Below are 20,044 nucleotides of genomic sequence, written 5' to 3'. Positions count from 1 at the left end.
TGCATTGTAGCTGTTAACCCCCTCCAGGGACACCTGTTTTTTTTTTTTGTTTTCTTTTTGTACTATAGCTATATAGCATAAACCTGTGTATTATTGATCTTTGCATGATTTTCTACCCAGTTGTGGATACATTCTGGTATACCTGACCTCCATGATATATGGTGGCTATAACGAATACATAAGTTTGTGGGAGTGGATCTACCTGGACCCATGTTATAATCATGATTATTTGAACCATCATGTTATTTGTTACTTCGTGATTCTTGGACATGGTCTCTGTTTTTAATATGCCAGTGTACATTAATAAACCTTGTATTTTGATATAATTGATTTGAATCTAGGTGTGCACATCCAATTTTGCATTGTTTCTTTCCTCTCTCTTTGCCATTTATGATTGATTATTTCGATGCAGGATCTAGCACCCGCTAATAATTGATATACTTAGTGACTGGTGCATGGTGCACCCCTCCTCATTTATATATACTCAATACAAAAAGTGAAACTCATTATATAGAGTCATTACAAACAGAGTGATCTATTTCAAGTCTTTATTTCTGTTATTGTTGATGATTATGGCTTACAGCCAATGAAAACACAAAAGTCATTATCTCAGTAAATTAGAATACTTTATAACAACAGCTTGAAAAATGTTTTTAAAATCCGAAATGTTGACCTACTGAAATGTATGTTCAGTAAATGCACTCAATACTTGGCCGGGGCTCCTTTTGCATCAATTACTGCATCAATGCGGCGTGGCATGGAGGCGATCAGCCTGTGGCACTGCTGAGGTGTTATGGAAGCCCAGGTTGCTTTGATAGCAGCCTTCAGCTCGTCTGCATTGTTGGGTCTGGGGTCTTCCTCTTGACAATACCCCATAGATTCTCTATGGGGTTAAGGTCAGACGAGTTTGCTGGCCAATCAAGTACAGTGATACTGTTGTTTGTAAACCAGGTATTGGTACTTTTGGCAGTGTGGACAGGTGCCAAGTCCTGCTGGAGAATGAAATTTCCATTGGCAAAGGGAAGCATGAAGTGCTCTAAAATTTCCTGGTAGACGGCTGCGCTGACTTTGGTCTTGATAAAACACAGTGGACCTACATCAGCAGATGACATGGCTCCCCAAACCATCACTGATTGTGGAAACTTCACACTAGACCTCAAGCAGCTTGGATTGTGGCCTCTCCACTCTTCCTCCAGACTCTGGGACCTTGATTTCCAAAAGAAAATTGGAACTCTGGGATCTTGAGGAGTATGTCAATGACTGCCTTCTGGACATCTGTCAAGTCAGCAGTCTTCCCCATGATTGTGGAGCCTACTGAAACAGAATAAGGGACCTTTTTAAACGCGTAGGAAGCCGTTGCAGGTGTTTTTTGTTAATTATTCAAGTTTACAGAGATAATGACTTGTGTTTTCATTGGCTGTAAGCCATATTCATCAACATTACCAGAAATAAACACTTGAAATAGATCACTCTTTTTGTATTGAAGAACTGAAATAAATTAACTTGTTGATGATATTCTAATTTTGTGAGATGCACCTGTACATCGATACGACTCCTCATTAGTACTCACAAAATCAATTCGATGAGGACCACACACTCCTTGCAGTGGCACTGCCTCTTCAGTTCTCCGTTCTTGTGTCCCAGTTTAGCAACACTGTGGCTTCCTCACAAGTATACACAATTGTTTGCTTAAATCCTGTTTGTCTAAGATAAGGAACCCTTCCTTATCTTAATCCCCTTTAATTAGGCCTACTGTCCACACAGGGCAAAGTTCTGTACCATCTAAGTAGATCTCCTGGCCTGAGCTAAGGACCTCACCCTGCTCTTTGTCTCCGCTATGCTCTCTGCCTGGAATCCGGAGTCACACTGCCATTATATCTTTGCTTTTCTTCAGAACATACTATTTGATGTCTCCCTCCTGGCACACAACACCCTATCAATTCAAGTCTGCAACCAGATAAACCAAAAAGGTCTGTATTTCTCACTTACTTATCCATATCTGACTCATCACCATGAAATTGTTCTCCTGTGTGCCCATTTAGCTCAGAATGAGGGCTCCCACACAGTATGATTGCCCCCCACAATTCTTCATATTAAAAAAAGAAAAAAACAAAAAACACACTACTCAACCAACTCCGTTCCTGAGGTGTGCTGCTCCAGTCTGTGCAGTGTGAGTACTGAGGCTCCATACTACATGTGTGATGTAGGGACGCCATTGTGCCTGCAGTGCATGGAGTCTTAGGCTATGTTCACACTGTGCGTTTTTGATGCATTTTCACTGCGTTTTTTCCGCGTGGAAATGAACCAAAAACGCTTGGTAATCCGTGTGCCAGCTAATGCAATGACAGGATTATGTTAGGATTGTCATTGAATTGAGTCAGATGTTTGCTGCATATTTGACTGACTCAATTCAAGTCAATGAGCCAAAAACACTACAAAAACGCACAAAGAATGGTACCCGTGGAAGACTACTCCTCCCATCATCCGACGGCCTCTCCCACAGATAACAGCGGGAGCAGGTGCGGCTGAGTGGAGAAGTAGTCTTCTCAGCCGGTGTCTGTGCGCTGTGTTAAAAAAAGAAACAAAGTAAAAATATATCTAAATTAAAATAAAAAAACACATTATTCTCATCTGTACGCCGTCCTTCCAATGTCCCACGGTGACCCAATCACCTGGCAGCCGGCAATACACTGACAGGAGCGCGATCACTCTCACAGTGTACATCACTGCTGGGGCTGAGTTCACCAGAGTTCATCAGCTGACGAGCTCCGGTGCCCTCACTTACGGCATCGGTGCTGCATGGGAATTTTCCCACGCAACACTGGTGCAGCAAGTGAGGGCATTGGAGCCAGGGCTGGGGAGTCTGAGTCGAATACAGAGCCCATTTTGGTGGAGTTGGTATAAAATGGACCAACTTCGACTCCTAAAATATACACTGCTCAAAAACATAAAGGGAACACTCAAATAACACATCCTAGATCTGAATGAATGAAATATTCTCATGGAATACTTTGTTCTGTACAAAGTTGAAAGCGCTTACAACAAAATCACACAAAAATCATCAATGGAAATCAAATTTATTAACCAATGGAGGCCTGGATTTGGAGTCACCCCCAAAATTAAAGTGGAAAAACACACTACAGGCTGATCCAACTTTGATGTAATGTCCTTAAAACAAGTCAAAATGAGGCTCCGTATTGTGTATGGCCTCCACGTGCCTCTGTGACCTCCCTACAATGCCTGGGCATGCTCCTGATGAGGTTGCGGATGATCTCCTGTGGGATCTCCTCCCAGACCTGGACTAAAGCATCCGCCAACTCCTGGACAGTCTGTGGTGCAACGTGACGTTGGTGGATGGAGAGAGACATGATGTCCCAGATGTGCTCAATAGGATTCAGGCCTGGGGAACGGGCAGGCCAGTCCATAGCTTCAATGCCTTCATCTTGCAGGAACTGCTGACACACTCCAGCCACATGAGGTATGGCATTGTCCTGCATTAGGAGGAACCCAGGGCCAACCGCACCAGAATATGGTCTGACAAGGGGTCTGAGGATCTCATCTCGGTACCTAATGGCAGTCAAGCTACCTCTGTCGGGCACATGGAGGCCTCCATCTGTGGACATCGGGCCCTCATACCACCATCATGGAGTCGGTTTCTAACCTTTTGTGCAGACACATGCACATTTGTAGCCTGCTGGAGGTCATTCCGCAAGGCTCTGGCAGTGCTTCTCCTGTTCCTCCTTGCACAAAGGAAGAGGTAGCGGTCCTGCGGCTGGGTTGTTGCCCTCCTACGGCCCCCTCCACGTCTCCTGGTGTACTGGCCTGTCTCCTGGTAGTGCCTCCATCCTCTGGACACTACACTGACAGACACAGCAAACTTTCTTGCCACAGCTCGCATTGATGTGCCATCCTGGATAAACTGCACTACCTGAGCAACTTCTGTGGGTTGTAGAGTCCGTCTCATCCTACCACACGTGTGAAAGCACAACCAACATTCAAAAGTGACCAAAACATCAGCCAGAAAGCATTGGTACTGACATGTGGTTTGTGGTCCCTACCTGCAGAACCACTCCTTTATTGAGGGTGTCTGGATAATTGCCAATAATTTCCATCTATTGTCTATTCCATTTGCACAACAGCATGTGAAATTGATTGTCAGTCAGTGTTGCTTCCTAAGTGGACAGTTTGATTTCACAGAAGTTTGATTTACTTGTAGAGTTATATTCTGTTGTTTAAGTGTTCCCTTTATTTTTTTGAGCACTGTATAATAAATTGGGTATAGTAGTTCAATGCAGTTTGTGGGGAATATTTTTTCATAAGAATTTGGGAAAGTTATGAAATGTCCTATTCCTGATCTAAGGGTCTAGACTTTTAGCTGAGATGAATCTGTGCTACAGTAAATTTATCACTTAAACATGAGCCATGTATGAGGAAGTCGGAGTTGGAGTCGTCATGGAAATTGAGGAGTCGGAGGTTTGGCTTATGAACTGCTAATGAACTCCAGTGAACTCAGCCCCAGCAGTGCAGCACTATACACTGACAAGAGTGTCACATTTCTATCACCTGTATGCCCATATTAACGGTCTGAAAAGTCCCAGGGGGTGACATATTCCCTTTAAAATAAAAGACTTTATTCTAGCCGTGTCTTTATTGAAAAATGTCAAAAACCTTACTACGGGGTTAATAATGGGGGCGTCTTATAGACACCCTCCATTACTAACCTGGGATTCATGTCAGCAACCAATACATGGCTGACATGAACCCCAACCTTATTATCCCACTAGCCACCGCTACGACACGGCAGTGGGAAGAGCGGAGGATAAGCGCAAGATTTGGCGCAGCTTATGGATGCGCCATTTCTGTGTCTCCTGAGAGCAGATATTATTAGCCTCGCAGGGGGCTAGTATCCATGGCCCTGTCCCTGCCTATTAATATCAGCTCACAGCTGTCTGTTTAGCCTTTACTGGTTAGATTTTATAGGAGGACCATACGTCAATTTTTATCTGAGGTCCCCCTATAATCTAGCCAGTAAAGCAAACAGCTGTGGGCTGTTAATAATAGCCAGGGAACATTTTTGGCCAATGGCCCCGTCCCTGGACACTAATATCAGCTCCCAGCGGTTGGCTTTCCCTCTGCTGGTTATGAAAATGACACGGAAGTCCACTCCATTTTTTTAATATTAGGCTGTTTGCCACAATCCGGACATTGCAGCGCTTTGGACGCAGCCTATTTTTGCTGCTTCCAAAACACAGCTTTCTATTTAACAAAGGTAAATCCACATGTGTTCACTGAACCATGTGGATTTACCGCATTCAATAGATTCTAGTGGTCAAATTTCTGTTGTGGAGACTAGCGACTCCGCAAGAGTTTGACATGCTGCGGTCCTGAAACATCTACTATATAATTGGCTTATCCCGTCTGTCTGTTCGTCCAGGAAATCCTGCGTCGCTGATTGGTCTGGCCGCAGCCAATCAGCGATGCGGGATTTCAGAACAAGATGGCGGCCGTTAGCGGCTCATCTGCCGCACGGAGGTCAGCGGCGATGCAGCCGGCAGATGACCGGCGCTAGCCGGTCATCTCCGGGCTGCTCGCAGCAGAAGTACCCCGACCGGCGGCCTAGGCGGCGCCGTTCCCCGGTCCTCCATTCACACTTGCCATCGGGAGATCAGCGGCCCTTGCCGTCAGATCGCAGTGGACTGAAGGACCTGGGCTGACGTCATTTAGTCATGTGACGGCAGGTCCTTCAGTGCAGTGTACCGCGAGCTGCCGGCAAGCCAGGACGGAGCGAAGCAAGACTGCGGGGGCCATCAGAAGGTAAGTATAGATTTATTTTTTTATTTTTAACCATTCTTTACGGTCACACTATATATGCATGGATTTATATAGTGTGACCAAGTTGTCAAGCACTTTCCAAGTGATGCTAAAATCGCTTGGAAAGCGCTTGTCAACCCGCATGCGGAAAGGCATGTGAAAAACGCTTCACATCTGCATGTCCCTGGCAGGAAAACGCATGCACAATCCGCATGTACAATCCGCATGTACAATCCGCATGCGTCTTTTCTGCCAGGGAGATGCAGAAACGCTCAGGAAAAAATCTGGAGCACTTCTGCTTCGTGGGCACATAGCCTAAAAGGTGATAAGTCCAAAAACCCTAGATCAAACCTAATTATAATACTAGTTATGTAATTACTATTATCGTATTAAATGTTCTACTATAGGTGTTATATTTTGTCTAATTTAACCGTAGCCCACAATATTATGTGTATCGAGGAAATCGTCCAGCCCTTTTTTGAAAGCTGTTATAATATTGGTCATTACTTCCTCTTGTGGTCAGGTATTCCACAGTCTGACTGCTCTGACTGTAAAGAACCCTTTCCTGTTTAGGTGCCTGAATCGCCTTTCTTCCACCCGTAATGAGTGCCCCCTGGTCCTTAGTATGGTTTTTGGAAGGAATAAGTCATGTGCTAGTCCTTTTGTACTGACCACACATATATTTATACATGTAAATGAGATCCCCTCTGAGGCGTCGTTTTTCTAAGCTTAACAGACTCAACATTTTCAACCTCTCCTCATATGAGAGGCCTCCATCCCTTGTAATAATCTAGTTGCCGCCTTTGAACTGACTCTAACTTCTAAATATCCTTTTTAAAATGTGGAGCCCAAAACAGTATCCCATATTCTCGATGTGGCCTCACCAGTGATTTATAAAGGGGTAACAATACATTGGGATCGCGGGATTTTATTTCTCTTTTTATACATCCTAAACTCTTGTTTGCTTTTGCGGCAGCTGCTTGACATTGAGTACGGCTGCTCAGCTTACTTGTAACCAGAATACCCAAGTTCTTCTCCTGTTCTGTAGTCCCAAGTATACTCCCATTTAATGTATATGCAGCAATAGAATTACTCCGTCCTTGGTGCATTACTCTATATTTATCTACATTAAACCTCATCTACCAAGTGCACGCCCATTCAGTCATCTTATCCAGATCATTCTGCAACATTGTAATGTTAAGCTCAGATTTTAACCCCTTAAGCCCCGGAGCATTTTCTGTTTTTGCATTTTCGTTTTTTGCTCCCCTTGTTCCCAGAGCCATAGCGTTTTTATTTTTTGGTCAATATGGCCATGTGAGGGCTTATTTTTTGCGGGATGAGTTGTACTTTTCAACGCCATTACTAGTTTTACCATATCGTGTACGGGAAAAAAATTCCAAATGCGGTGAAATTGCAAAAAAAGTGCAATACCACAGTTGTTTTTTATTAATTTTTTTACCACATTCACTGAATGCTAAAACTGACCTGCCATTCTTATTCTACAGGTCATTACGAGTTCGTAGACACCAAACATGTATAGGTTCTTTTTTAAGTGGTGAAAAATAATTCCAAAATTTGGTTAAAAAAAAAAAAAAATAGCGCCATTTTCTAAGACCCATAGCGTCTCCATTTTTTGGGATCTGGGGCTGGGTGAGGGCTTATTTTTTGCCCACCGAGCTGAAGTTTTTATTTATACCATTTTGGGGTAGATAAGATGTTTTGATTGCCCGTTATTGCATTTTATTGCAATGTTGCGGGGACCAAAAAAACGTAATTCTGGCGTTTAGAATTTTTCTCTCGTTACGCCGTTTACCGATCGGAATAATTCTTTTTTTATATTGATAGATGGGGCGATTCTGAACGCGGAGATACCAAATATGTGTGTGGGTTTTTTTTTATTATTATTTTATTTTGAATGGGGCGAAAGGGGGGTGATTTAAACTTTTATATTTTTTTAATTTTTTTTAAAAACTTTTTTTTTTCACTTTTTGCATGCTTCAATAGTCTCCATAGGAGACTAGAAGCAGCAACTATCCGATCGTTTCTGCTACCTACAGGGGATCAGCAGATCCCCTGCATATAGCAGAATTGGTCCTGTGCTATGAGCGCCGACCACTAGGTGGCGCTCATAGCGACCAGATCATGACAACCACAGGCGTCTGCTGTAGACCCTGGGTTGTCATGCCCACCCATCGGTGACCCGCGATCACGTGACGGGGTCGCCGGTGGGCGGGGCTTAGGACGCGCCTTCCAGGAAGCGCGCGTTAAATGCCGCTGTCGGAGATTGACAGCGGCATTTAACATGTTAACAGCCGCGGGTGGATCGCGATTCCACCCGCGGCTGTTGCGGGCACATGTCAGCTGTAAGAATCAGCTGACATGTGCTCGGTTCAGTGAGGGCTCAGCGCAGCAGCCCTCACTGAACAGTGGGGTACGCAAATGTGTGTACTAATAAGTCACCCATTGTTAAAGGGTTAATATCCTACATTTGGTGTCGTCAGCAAAAACACGGCGCATGTACGTGTCCGCAGGTGATCCGCAGCCTCAGATGCATGCATAGTGGACATGGGATTTCTAGAAAGACCAACCACTGTGCTGTAACATATGGACGCTGCACAGCTTCAAACCCGGAGCGGCTTCTGATCATGGGCACATATCCAAACTCACCTGCAGCAAGTCAATTTCAGTAGTGGAGACGCTAGTCTGTATACTGAGGTGAAGAAAATGATTGTTTTGGTCCTACAAAAGTAGTAAAACTAATGAGCAATTGCAATTACAACATTTTTTTTTTTGTGAGTCCCTGGTCTTGAAGCCACAACCTTAAAATGTTGTTGACATAGGCACTTAAGCTGCTCAGCTACAAGCTCTGATGTCACTAGGAGAATTCTGTGTACTTGATCTATACTATAGAAGTTGACTATAGCCTTATTGTACTGCTAGAAAAACACTGCTGTGTACAATATATATATTTTTATTCTAAAAATATTTAAAAAAAAATCAGCCTATAAAATTGTAAAAAACAATTATAATGAAAAACACTTGATAATGAAAAAAATCTTGTAATTTTTAATGAGTTTTATAAAAAAGAATAAACATCACAAATCAGCAAATAACACAGATATAAACACATGGTCAAAATTGTTGGTACCCCTCGTTTAATGAAAGAAAAACCCACAATGGTCACAGAAATAACTTGACAAAAGTAATAATAAATAAAAAATTTATGGAAATGAACAAATGAAAGTCAGACATTGCTTTTCAACCCTGCTTCCACAGAATTGAAAAAAAATTAAACTCATGAAATAGGCCTGGACAGAAATTATTGTACCCTTGAAAATAATGTGACAAAAGGGACATGTTAAATCAAGTTGTGTCCACTAATTAGCATCACAGGTGTCTACAATCTTGTAATCAGTCAATCGGCCTGTATATAGGGCTACAGATACTCACTGTGCTGTTTGGTGACATGGTGTGTACCACACTCAACATGGACCATAGGAAGAAAAGGAAAGAGTTGTCTCAGGAGATTAGAAAGAAAATTATAGACAAGCATGTTAAAAGGTAAGAAGACCATCTCCAAGCAGCCTGATGTTCCTGTGACTACAGTTGCACGTATTATTCAGAAATTTAAGATCCATGGGACTGTAGCCAACCTCCCTGGACGTGGCCGCAGGAGGAAAATTGATGACAAATCAAAGAGACGGATAATATGAATGGTAACAAAACAGCCCAGGAAAACTTCTAAAGAGATTAAAGGTGAACTTCAAGCTCAAGGGACATCAGTGTCAGATCGCACCATCCGTCGTTGTTTGATCCAAAGTGGACTTCATGGGAAACGACCAAGGAGAACACCATTGTTGAAAACAAAATCATAAAAAAAAAACCAGACTGGAATTTGCTAAAGGAGGAGGCTGTTATGTTCTGGGGCTGCTTTGCTGCATCTGGCACAGGGTGTCTTGAATCTGTGCAGGGTATAATGAAATCTCAAGACTATCACGGCATTCTAGAGAGAAATGTGCTGCCCATTGTCAAAAAGCTCGGTCTCAGTCGCAGGTCATGGGTCTTACAACAGGATAATGACCCAAAACACACAGCTAAAAACACCCAAGAATGGCTAAGTGGAAAACATTGGACTATTCTGAAGTGGCCTTCTATGAGCCCTGACCTAAATCCTATTGAGCATCTTTGGAAAGAGCTGAAACATGCCGTCTGGAAAAGGCAACCTTCAAACACGAGGCAACTGGAGCAGTTTGCTCATGAGAAGAGGGCCAAAATACCTGTCGAGAGGTGCAGAAGTCTCATTGACAGTTACAGGAATTGTTTGATTGCAGTGATTACCTCAAAAGGTTGTTCAACAAAATATTAAGTTAACAAGAACCATCATTTCTGTCCAGGCCAATTTCATAGGTTTAATTTTTTTTAAAATTCTGTGAAAGCAGGGTTGAAAAGCAATGTCTGACTTTCATTTGTTGATTTTCAAAGATTTTAAATTGATTAATTTATTCCACCCATTATGTTGCCTATATCTTTCACCCCTTTAAATGTTGCTTTTATTTTGTTTTTGTTTGCTTCTATATTACTGTGTATTCATAATAATTCCCCCCTTTTTCTATATTACTGTATATTTATAATATGTCCCCCCCCTTTTTCTATATTACTGTGTATTTATAATATGTCTCCCCCCTTTTTCTTTACCCCATTCATGTAAAAAATCCATAATAAAAACTACTTAAATAAAAAAAGGAGCCCGATGTGCGCCCAAGGACACCGCTGAATTGTGCGGCTTTGGTACTTTTTATTCTTTAGATGCTTCTATGTGGAGCCTAAAAAAAACGCAGATACTTTATTAAGTGCAGAATCAAAGCTTTTCTGTACTATAAAAAGCACATTAAAAATGCAGCTTCACATCTGTACCAGAAAAGCAACAAATAAGCGGGAGAATATTGCTATTGTGTAGTTTGCTGCAGATCCTGCAGAAAACAAAAAACACAGTATTTCTGCAACGTGTGAACACGGCCTTACAGACACAAAAAAAGTCAGATGTCGTTTAGTGAGGCTACATAAAGAGGAGAAAGTTGTGGCGGCTCCGACTGTGAATGAAGAATCAAAAAAATAATCCACAGGTCCCAACTAGAAATGAGCAGGGTGGACAGATGACGTCACACTGCCCTGGGTGATCAAAAGCCGCCGGATGGTTAGAGATTCACGGCCTCCTATCCAGCCGCCAGGTAGCACTGATCTGGACACAGGACCTGAGAATCCATTCGCTCATCTCTAGCCCCAAATGTCCTGGATTTGGGTCTGCACCCTGCAGTCTTGGGCGTCTGCTGAATGCCCCTCATTATCAGCGCTCCTCTGACAACTCCTCCTGCCGGAGGAGAAAGATAATGGTGAATGGACTTTGATTGGGGTGTGACCAGTGGCGTGGCCAAAATTTTCAGCGGCACACTATGCACGCCACATGATGTGTCCCTCTTTCTGTTCTCCAAAAGTTGGGAGGTATGTAAATGTATGGAAGCAGGGGCATACCGTCCATGGCAGCAGCCCACACAGCTGCTATGGGGTCCATGAGACAGGGGGGCTCAGTGTGTAACAGCACACCTTCATCAGAATTTCAACAGTATCTGCATCCTTAGGATGAAGTTACAGTTGAAAACAACCAGGCTCCGTCAGGACCAGCGGAGGATTTCGTGGGCCCGGAGTCGGGAGAAGGATCTACCTCTGCTACTCTGGCTGCACTGTGTCCACCACGTAGAGGATGCCTCTGTCTCAGTGCTCTATGAAAAAATGCAAGAGCGCAATAGGGTCTTATCCAATTAATAAATGGTACAGAAGTATTAAAAACTGCTCACCTAGTAGGGTTGTTTGGGATACAATACCTGTAAAGCCTGGACTCCAGATGCTGCAGCTTCCTATGGATATGTCAGAGATAGATGCTGGGAAAGGAAGTTGTTTCTGCGCTCTGTGGAGTCACAACAAACCATTAGTATGTATAAAAATGTAGGTTTATTGTCTACGTGTTTCAGAGTCCACCGACTCCTTCCTCAGGACAGGTTATGTATGGTTATCCTGAGGAAGGAGTCGGTGGACTCTGAAACGCGTAAACAATAAACCTACATTTTTATCCATACTACTGGTTTGTCGTGACTCCAGAGAGAGCAGAAACAACTTCCTTTCCCAGCATCTATCTCTGCTCTCAGTGCTCTGTTAGAGCAGAAGAGGAGGATAAGCCCACCAGCTCGGGGTTCCAGCAGAGCAGAGAAGCAGCTTACAGTATGGTCACAGCTCTCCCGGCCCCCACCCCGCTCTGTATAATAATACTCCGCTCTCCCTCTCCTGCCTTCTGCCCTGCAATTACAGCAGGAGAGCTCTGCAGTCGGGCCCCAGGTGAAGGGAAGGCTGCACCACAGAGAAGACATAAGTACAGGGTACAGGATGAAGAAGCTGGTAAGCCGCACGCATCATCTGCAGAGAGGGTAAGTGCATGTGTAATTTGTGTGCATATATGTGTGTGTGTTTCTATGTGTGTTATGTCCATGTATCTGTGTACATATCTGTATGTGATGCACATGTACTTAGTACATCCATGTATTCACATATGGTCATATACAGCATTTCAGGTCCATTACAAGTTTAAGAAAAGGCACATGTGGTGGGGCTAAAGTGCCGCTTGTGAACATACAGATGAATAAATTTATTTAAGGCAGGTTTCACAAGTCCTGATATTTGTGGTAGCAGAAAAGCCAGTACAGGAGATATCCGTTTCCGACTGCACCTGTGTGGCAACATCAGGATCACATGTTCCGGCGCCTGGGAATCAGCGGTACACTTAGTGGGGTTCCCAAGCGCCGGGTGCTGAACGCTGCGCTCATCATAGTCCCCTGCCGGCGCTGCGATCAGCACCAGCATGGGTTAATGACGACAATAGTATTCTGCTCCCACTGTCTCCAACTGTAAAAATAAGAATAAAATGAAAAAATTCTTTATACTCACCTATTTTAAGTGTCCCCCGCTGTAATATATCTGACCGCTCATGCCGAGGAGCCGGGAAGACTGACTCCTACAGCTAACGGTGTCCTGTCACTCACTCACTGAGCTCAGCGCAGCTCCGGGGCCCGCTTGCTGGAACGAGTCATTCTCCCCGGCTCCTTGGCGTGAGCGGTCAGGTGGATTACAGCAGGGGACATCTTCGGACAGGTGAGTATAACAATTTTTTTTATTCTATTCTTATTTTTACCCCAGGACACAGCTGGAGTAGAATACTACTCTCACCATTGTCCCTTGCTCGCACTGATCGCAGCGCCGACAGGGGACAATGATGAAGGCAGCGTTCAGCACCCGGCGCTTAGGAACAGCGCTAACTGTACAGCTGATTCCCAGGCGCCGGTACGAGTCACATTGATGACACATGGATGTGTGGGACATTTTACGGCACATGCAGCGCAAAAAAAAACAGACATGTCAACATGTCTTGCCCATGGACACACGGTCTCTGGAAACACACTGACTTGTGCACAGACCCATTGATTTGAATGGGTCTAAGTGTGTATGTGTCTACGGTACGTCAGGAAACGGTAACCACACGAACTGGAGACACTGACGTGTCTGAAAGTGGCCCAAAGTGAACCTGATAAATGCTGCCCAAACTGTGGGCTGCATTTATCAAGCACCAGCTGTATGATCCCAGCCAGGTATATCTGACTCCAAAACTGTGGCATTTCAAAGAAAAACACTTTATTAGCAGCTGAGGACCAGACTGTGCTGTAGACTAGTCAGACAGGTGGGTCCCTGGCAGCTTCCCCTCCACCTACTGCCAGCGATAGACAGATCTCTGCAGGAAGGAAGCCCTGCTATATGTAACACTGGAGATCAGACGATCGCAGCTTCTAGTCTCCCATGGAGACTACTGAAGCAAGTGTACAGCGAGAAAAAAATGTTTTTAAAGATATTAACACACACATATATATATATACAGTACAGACCAAAAGTTTGGACACACCTTCTCATTTAAAGATTTTTCTGTATTTTCATGACTTTGAAAATTGTACATTCACACTGAATGCATCAAAACTATGAATTAACACATGTGGAATTATATACTTAACAAAAAAGTGTGAAACAACTGAAAATATGTCTTATATTCTAGGTTCTTCAAAGTAGCCATCTTTTGCTTTGATGACTGCTTTGCACAGTCTTGGCATTCTCTTGACGAGCTTCAAGAGGCAGTCACCGGAAATGGTCTTCCAACAATCTTGAAGGAGTTCCCAGAGATGCTTAGCACTTGTTGGCCCTTTTGCCTTCAATCTGCGGTCCAGCTCACTCCAAACCATCTCGATTGGGTTCAGGTCTGGTGACTGTGGAGGCCAGGTCATCTGGTGTAGCACCCCATCACTCTCCCTCTTGGTCAAATAGCCCTTACACAGCCTGGAGGTGTGTTTGGGGTCATTGTCCTGTTGAAAAATAAATGATGGTCCAACTAAACGCAAACCGGATGGAATAGCATGCCACCGCAAGATGCTGTGGTAGCCATGCTGGTTCAGGATGCCTTCAATTGTGAATAAATACCCAACAGTGTCACCAGCAAAGCACCCCCACACCATCACACCTCCTCCTCCATGCTTCACGGTGGGAACCAGGCATGTAGAGTCCATCCGTTCACCTTTTCTGAGTCGCACAAAGACACGGTTGTTGGAACCAAAGATCTCAAATTTGGACTCATCAGACCAAAGCACAGATTTCCACTGGTCTAATGTCCATTCCTTGTGTCCTTTAGCCCAAACAAGTCTCTTCTGCTTGTTGCCTGTCCTTAGCAGTGGTTTCCTAGCAGCTATTTTACCATGAATGCCTGCTGCACAAAGTCTCCTCTTAACAGTTGTTGAAGAGATGTGTCTGCTGCTAGAACTCTGTGTGGCATTGACCTGGTCTCTAATCTGAGCTGCTGTTAACCTGCGATTTCTGAGGCTGATGACTCGGATAAACTTATCCTCAGAAGCAGAGGTGACTCTTGGTCTTCCTTTCCTGGGGTGGTCCTCATGTGAGCCAGTTTCTTTGTAGCGTTTGATGGTTTTTGCAACTGCACTTGGGGACACTTTCAGAGTTTGCCCAATTTTTCGGACAGACTGACCTTCATTTCTTAAAGTAATGATGGCCACTCGTTTTTCTTTTCTTAGAATTTGTATTATTGCAAGAAAAAAGCAGCTAACAGTCTATTCAGTAGGACTATCAGCTGTGTATCCACCAGACTTCTGCACAACACAACTGATGGTCCCAACCCCATTTATAAGGCAAGAAATCCCACTTATTAAACCTGACAGGGCACACCTGTGAAGTGAAAACCATTTCCGGTGACTACCTCTTGAAGCTCATCAAGAGAATGCCAAGAGTGTGCAAAGCAGTCATCAAAGCAAAAGGTGGCTACTTTGAAGAACCTAGAATATAAGACATATTTTCAGTTGTTTCACACTTTTTTGTTAAGTATATAATTCCACATGTGTTAATTCATAGTTTTGATGCCTTCAGTGTGAATATACAATTTTCATAGTCATGAAAATACAGAAAAATCTCTAAATGAGAAGGTGTATCCAAACTTTTGGTCTGTACTGTATATATATATATTATATATATATATATTATATATATTCAAATCAGCCCCCTTTCAAAATAAAAAAAATAAAAAAAAATACACGTTTGGTATCGCTGCGTTCAGAATCGCCCGATATATCAATATAAAAAAAGAATTAATCCGATGGGTAAATGGTGTAACGCGAAAAAAATCAGAAGGTCAGAATTACGTTTTTTTGGTTGCCGCAACATTGCAATAAAATGCAATAACGGGCGATCAAAACATAGTATCTACACGAAAATGGTACCAATAAAAGCGTCCATTCAGCACGCAAAAACTTAGCCCTCACCCAGCCCCAGATAACGAAAAATGGAGACGCTATGGGTCTTGGAAAATGTTTCTTTTTTTTTTTTTTAAACAAACTTTGTTGTTTTTTTTCACCACTTCAATAAAAAAGAACCTATACATGTTTGGTATCTATGAACTCATAATGACCAGGAGAATCATAATGGCAGGCCAGTTTTAGCATTTAGTGAACATGGTAAAAAAATACCCAAAAAACAATTGTGGAAATTCACAGTTTTTGCAATTTCACTGCACTTGGAATTTTTTCACCCATTTTCCAATACAAGATATGGCAAAACCAATGGTGTTGTTCAAAAGTACAACTTGGCCCTCAAAAAATAAGCCCTCACATGGCCATATTGATGGAAAAATAAAAAAAAGTTATGGCTCTGGGAAGAAAGGGTTAAAGAGGTTGTCCAAAATAATGAAATCGCTGCACATCAGAAGTAATACATGTTCGGTAGATTGTCTGGGTAAAAGGTTTTAATGCGGCTAGATTTTGTACAAATAACAAAATAAATTCTACTCACCTGCTGTCACTCTTCTGGATCCAGCACAGATTGATCTATGGTCTGCTCCAGCATAAATGATGTCACCATTCTACCAGACACAGGAACACTGAATCTTGTGATAGGTGGCAGCGGTCAGGTGACTTGAACTGTATGTATCACAAGCTGCAGCAGTCGTGTGTCTGGTAGAGCGGTGGCATCATTGATGCTAATGCAAACCACGGGGCGGCCTGCGATGGATCCAGGAGGGGGACAGCAGGGGAATATGATTTATTTTGTTATTTTTACAGAATCTGGCCACCAGGTAATGAGCACCTTTTGTCTGGACAACCCTGTTAATAAACTCATAAGTGCTCATCTTTCTAGCTCCTGGCATCTCCTGATACTTCTGCTTACAATGGCTGCCAATCACTGGCCTTGTGGTCTTGAGCTGAATGCTACTGACAAGCTGCAAAATATGCATATCCATCTGCGGCCATGTGAATAGAAGCATCAGAGACATGGCACTGTCATGCTACAAGGGTGAGTATTGATCGCTACCCGTGTGCATCATTTTCTTTATTTATGACAACTCCATTAAAGTTTTTTTTTTCTATATATTATAATTTTAGGACTATAGGATACAATTTTTAGCAAGAAAAAAAATCTAGTTTAAAAGACTGGGTCTTATGGTTCCAACCCCTTTGTTCATTTCCTTCATAATAGGGCAGAGAGCTCATGAAGAGTTCTGCCTGATGCCTGATCATTTCGAGTACTTTCCATATGCTCATATTTGCACAATTCTCTTCTGCCTGGCACTGATCTGCATGATCAGTATAGGGCAGCAGGAGAAGCTGAACTCCATGTGTAAAACATATTTATCTCCCCAACATGGAGGGAGCTCATAGCCGCAAATGCCTCTTCTATTTCCTGCCATGCAACAATATGTATGATCAGAAGTGGAAGCTTAAAGAAATGTATATTTGCGTTCCACTTCTAGGTCATTGTTATCATGTACGGCTAAGGTGGGTCCCAGGAATCAATATCACTGGTGGGTCCTATGTACCCCAGTACAACAATGAACACAATGGTGGAACAGGCAGCTGTCAGTACTGATCTGCATCATTCAGCTTGTCTGTCTAAGGCCACGGCCCCACTATCAATATTCGGTCAGTATTTTTTTCTCAGGAATGGGAGTCAAAACCAGATGAGGAACAATCAGAGAAAGGTATAATAGAAACAATTGCACCAATTCTGCATTTATCACCCACTCCTGGTTTTGGCTTCCACTCCTGACAAAAAATACTGACCAAATACTGATAGTGGGGCCGTGGCCTAAGTCTCCTGCTGTACGGAGCTTCAGTCCACAAGCAGCACAGAGTGGAGCAGCGCAAGAGGGGAACCTATCTAGGAAAGTAGTATTTTCCTTTCTTTTATCAGTCAGTACTTATAGGGGGCCATCATACTCTGTGGTGGGGATCATTGTGGGAGTGTTCATACAGTGTGTGGGTGGAATTGTACTGGTGGGGTATTATACTGTGTGAGGTGATATGGGGGCCTCATATTGTGGATGTATTTACTTGTGGGACATCATATTATTTTGGGGACACTGAGATCATCATACTGTGGGTGTGGGGGTATCATGCAATGCGTTAGATGCATTTTTGGAGGCATCATACTCTGAGGAGCTATAACAGGGACATTGGTGTGGGTGAGAACAGTAAAGGGGATTCAATAGGAGCAACATTACTCTGTATTTACTGTAATACATGTACCTCTCTGTTTTTAAATTTATGAGTCACACCATTTTGTGACTTCTCCTATGTGCCGTGACCCCATTTACTCCACCGAGAGGGAAGAGGAACCCAATTAGGACATTTGCTATGGGGCCCCATGGTTTCTATGTACGCCACTGTCCGGAAGTGACGTGCTTCACACTAAAACACCAGATAAACTGATTGCTGCCTCGCCACTCGTACCCGTAACTGCGCATGCCAGTAGTTGTATCCAGTAGATAAAGTAACATACGGATAGAGGCTTTGTGTTGGTCTGTGTTACATCCGGTCACCTGATTACAGGGGCATAATGGCGGCATTACACTGTGTGGAGGCATCATACATGCTACATAAGGGGCATAATGGGGGCATTACACTGTGTGGAGGCATCATACATGCTACATAAGGGGCATAACACTTTGTGGGGGGCATCATACATGCTACATAAGGGGCATAATGGAGGCATTACACTGTGTGGAGGCATCACACATGCTACATAAGGGGCATAATGGAGGCATTGCACTGTGTGGAGGCATCATACATGCTACATAAGGGGCATAATGGGGGCATTACACTTTGTGGGGGGCATCATACATCCTGCATAAGGAGCATAATGGGGGCATTACACTGTGTGTAGGCATCATACATGCTACATAAGGGGCATTACACTGTGTGGAGGCATCATACATGCCATTATACCCCTTATGTAGCATTACACTGTGTGGGGGGCATCATACATCCTGCATTAGGGGCATTGCCCCCAAGAGTGTATCATACATCCTGCAAAAGGGGCATAATGGGGGCATTACACTGTGTGGGGGGCATCATACATACTGCATAAGGGGCATAATGGGGGCATTACACATTCTGCATAAGGGGCATAATGGGGGCATTACACTGTGTGGGGGCCAATAAAGGGTCCTGTACTATGAGAACAACACGTTTCCTCACTTCCTGTCTCCATAGTTGGGGCGTATGTATCTATTACTGGTAACAGAACAAAAACGTTAATGATTCCTATAAAGGGGCAACACAAGACCCCAAAAGAGTCTCAGTGCTGAAGGGGTTAATGCCCCCTGCGTCCAGTAATGGGGAATCTGAACATACCTCCTCCTGCAGAGCCGCCACCACATATATGGCTGATCTGTGCGCACAGGACCTGTGATGAGGTCACAGGAGGGGAGGAGTCAGCGGTCACATGATCAGGGGCCTCAGTGTATGCAGGACTCTGCTGTGCTGGTTGTCATGGTGCTGGATGAGCTGAAGTTTATATGTGGATGTAGCAGAGGCGTGCGTGTACGAGGTGTACGGAGCGGAGGCGTGCGTGTACGAGGTGTACGGAGCGGAGGCGTGCGTGTACGAGGTGTACGGAGCGGAGGCGTGCGTGTACGAGGTGTACGGAGCGGAGGCGTGCGTGTACGAGGTGTACGGAGCGGAGGCGTGCGTGTACGAGGTGTACGGAGCGGAGCCATGTACAGTGGTGGCCAAAAGTATTGGCACCCCTGCAATTCTGTCAGATAATACTCAGTTTCTTCCTGAAAATGATTGCAATCACAAATTCTTTGGTCTTATTATCTTCATTTAATTTGTCTTCAATGAAAAAACACAAAAGAGAATGAAGCAAAAATCAAATCATTGATTATTTCACACAAAACTCCAAAAATGGGCCAGACAAAAGTATTGGCACCCTCAGCCTAATACTTGGTTGAACAACCGCTTCCGGTAACCATCAATGAGCTTCTTACAATGCTCTGCTGGAATTGTAGACCATTCTTCTTTGGCAAACTGCTCCAGGTCCCTGATATTTGAAGGGTGCCTTCTCCAAACTGCCATTTTGAGATCTCTCCACAGGTGTTCTATGGGATTCAGGTCTGGACTCATTGCTGGCCACCTTAGAAGTCTCCAGTGCTTTCTCTCAAACCATTTTATAGTGCTTTTGGAAGTGTGTTTTGGGTCATTGTCCTGCTGGAAGACCCATGACCTCTGAGGGAGACCCAGCTTTCTCACACTGGGCCTCACATTATGCTGCAAAATTTGTTGGTAGTCTTCAGACTTCATAATGC

General features: G+C 43.8%; 1 protein-coding gene across 3 annotated transcripts in view; it reads right to left on the bottom strand.

The window, feature by feature from the left end:
* Nucleotides 1–19,180, bottom strand: part of LOC141174423 (uncharacterized) — a 68,589-nt gene extending 49,409 nt beyond the window's left edge. For 2 of the 3 annotated variants that reach the window (XM_073659340.1, XM_073659339.1), the window contains exon 1: nt 19,089–19,180. The gene's annotated coding sequence lies outside the window, so the exon portion shown is untranslated. The remainder of the gene's footprint in view (nt 1–19,088) is intronic. The other variant, XM_073659338.1, reaches the window with a different exon arrangement.
* Between the last annotated feature and the right edge of the window lie 864 nt (nt 19,181–20,044).

Source organism: Phyllobates terribilis, unplaced genomic scaffold (assembly GCF_046119375.1).
Source record: "Phyllobates terribilis strain yellow unplaced genomic scaffold, ASM4611937v1 Scaffold_13__5_contigs__length_258822181, whole genome shotgun sequence".
NCBI classification, from domain to species: domain Eukaryota; kingdom Metazoa; phylum Chordata; class Amphibia; order Anura; family Dendrobatidae; genus Phyllobates; species Phyllobates terribilis.
This window is presented reverse-complemented; position numbering and strand designations above follow the sequence as displayed.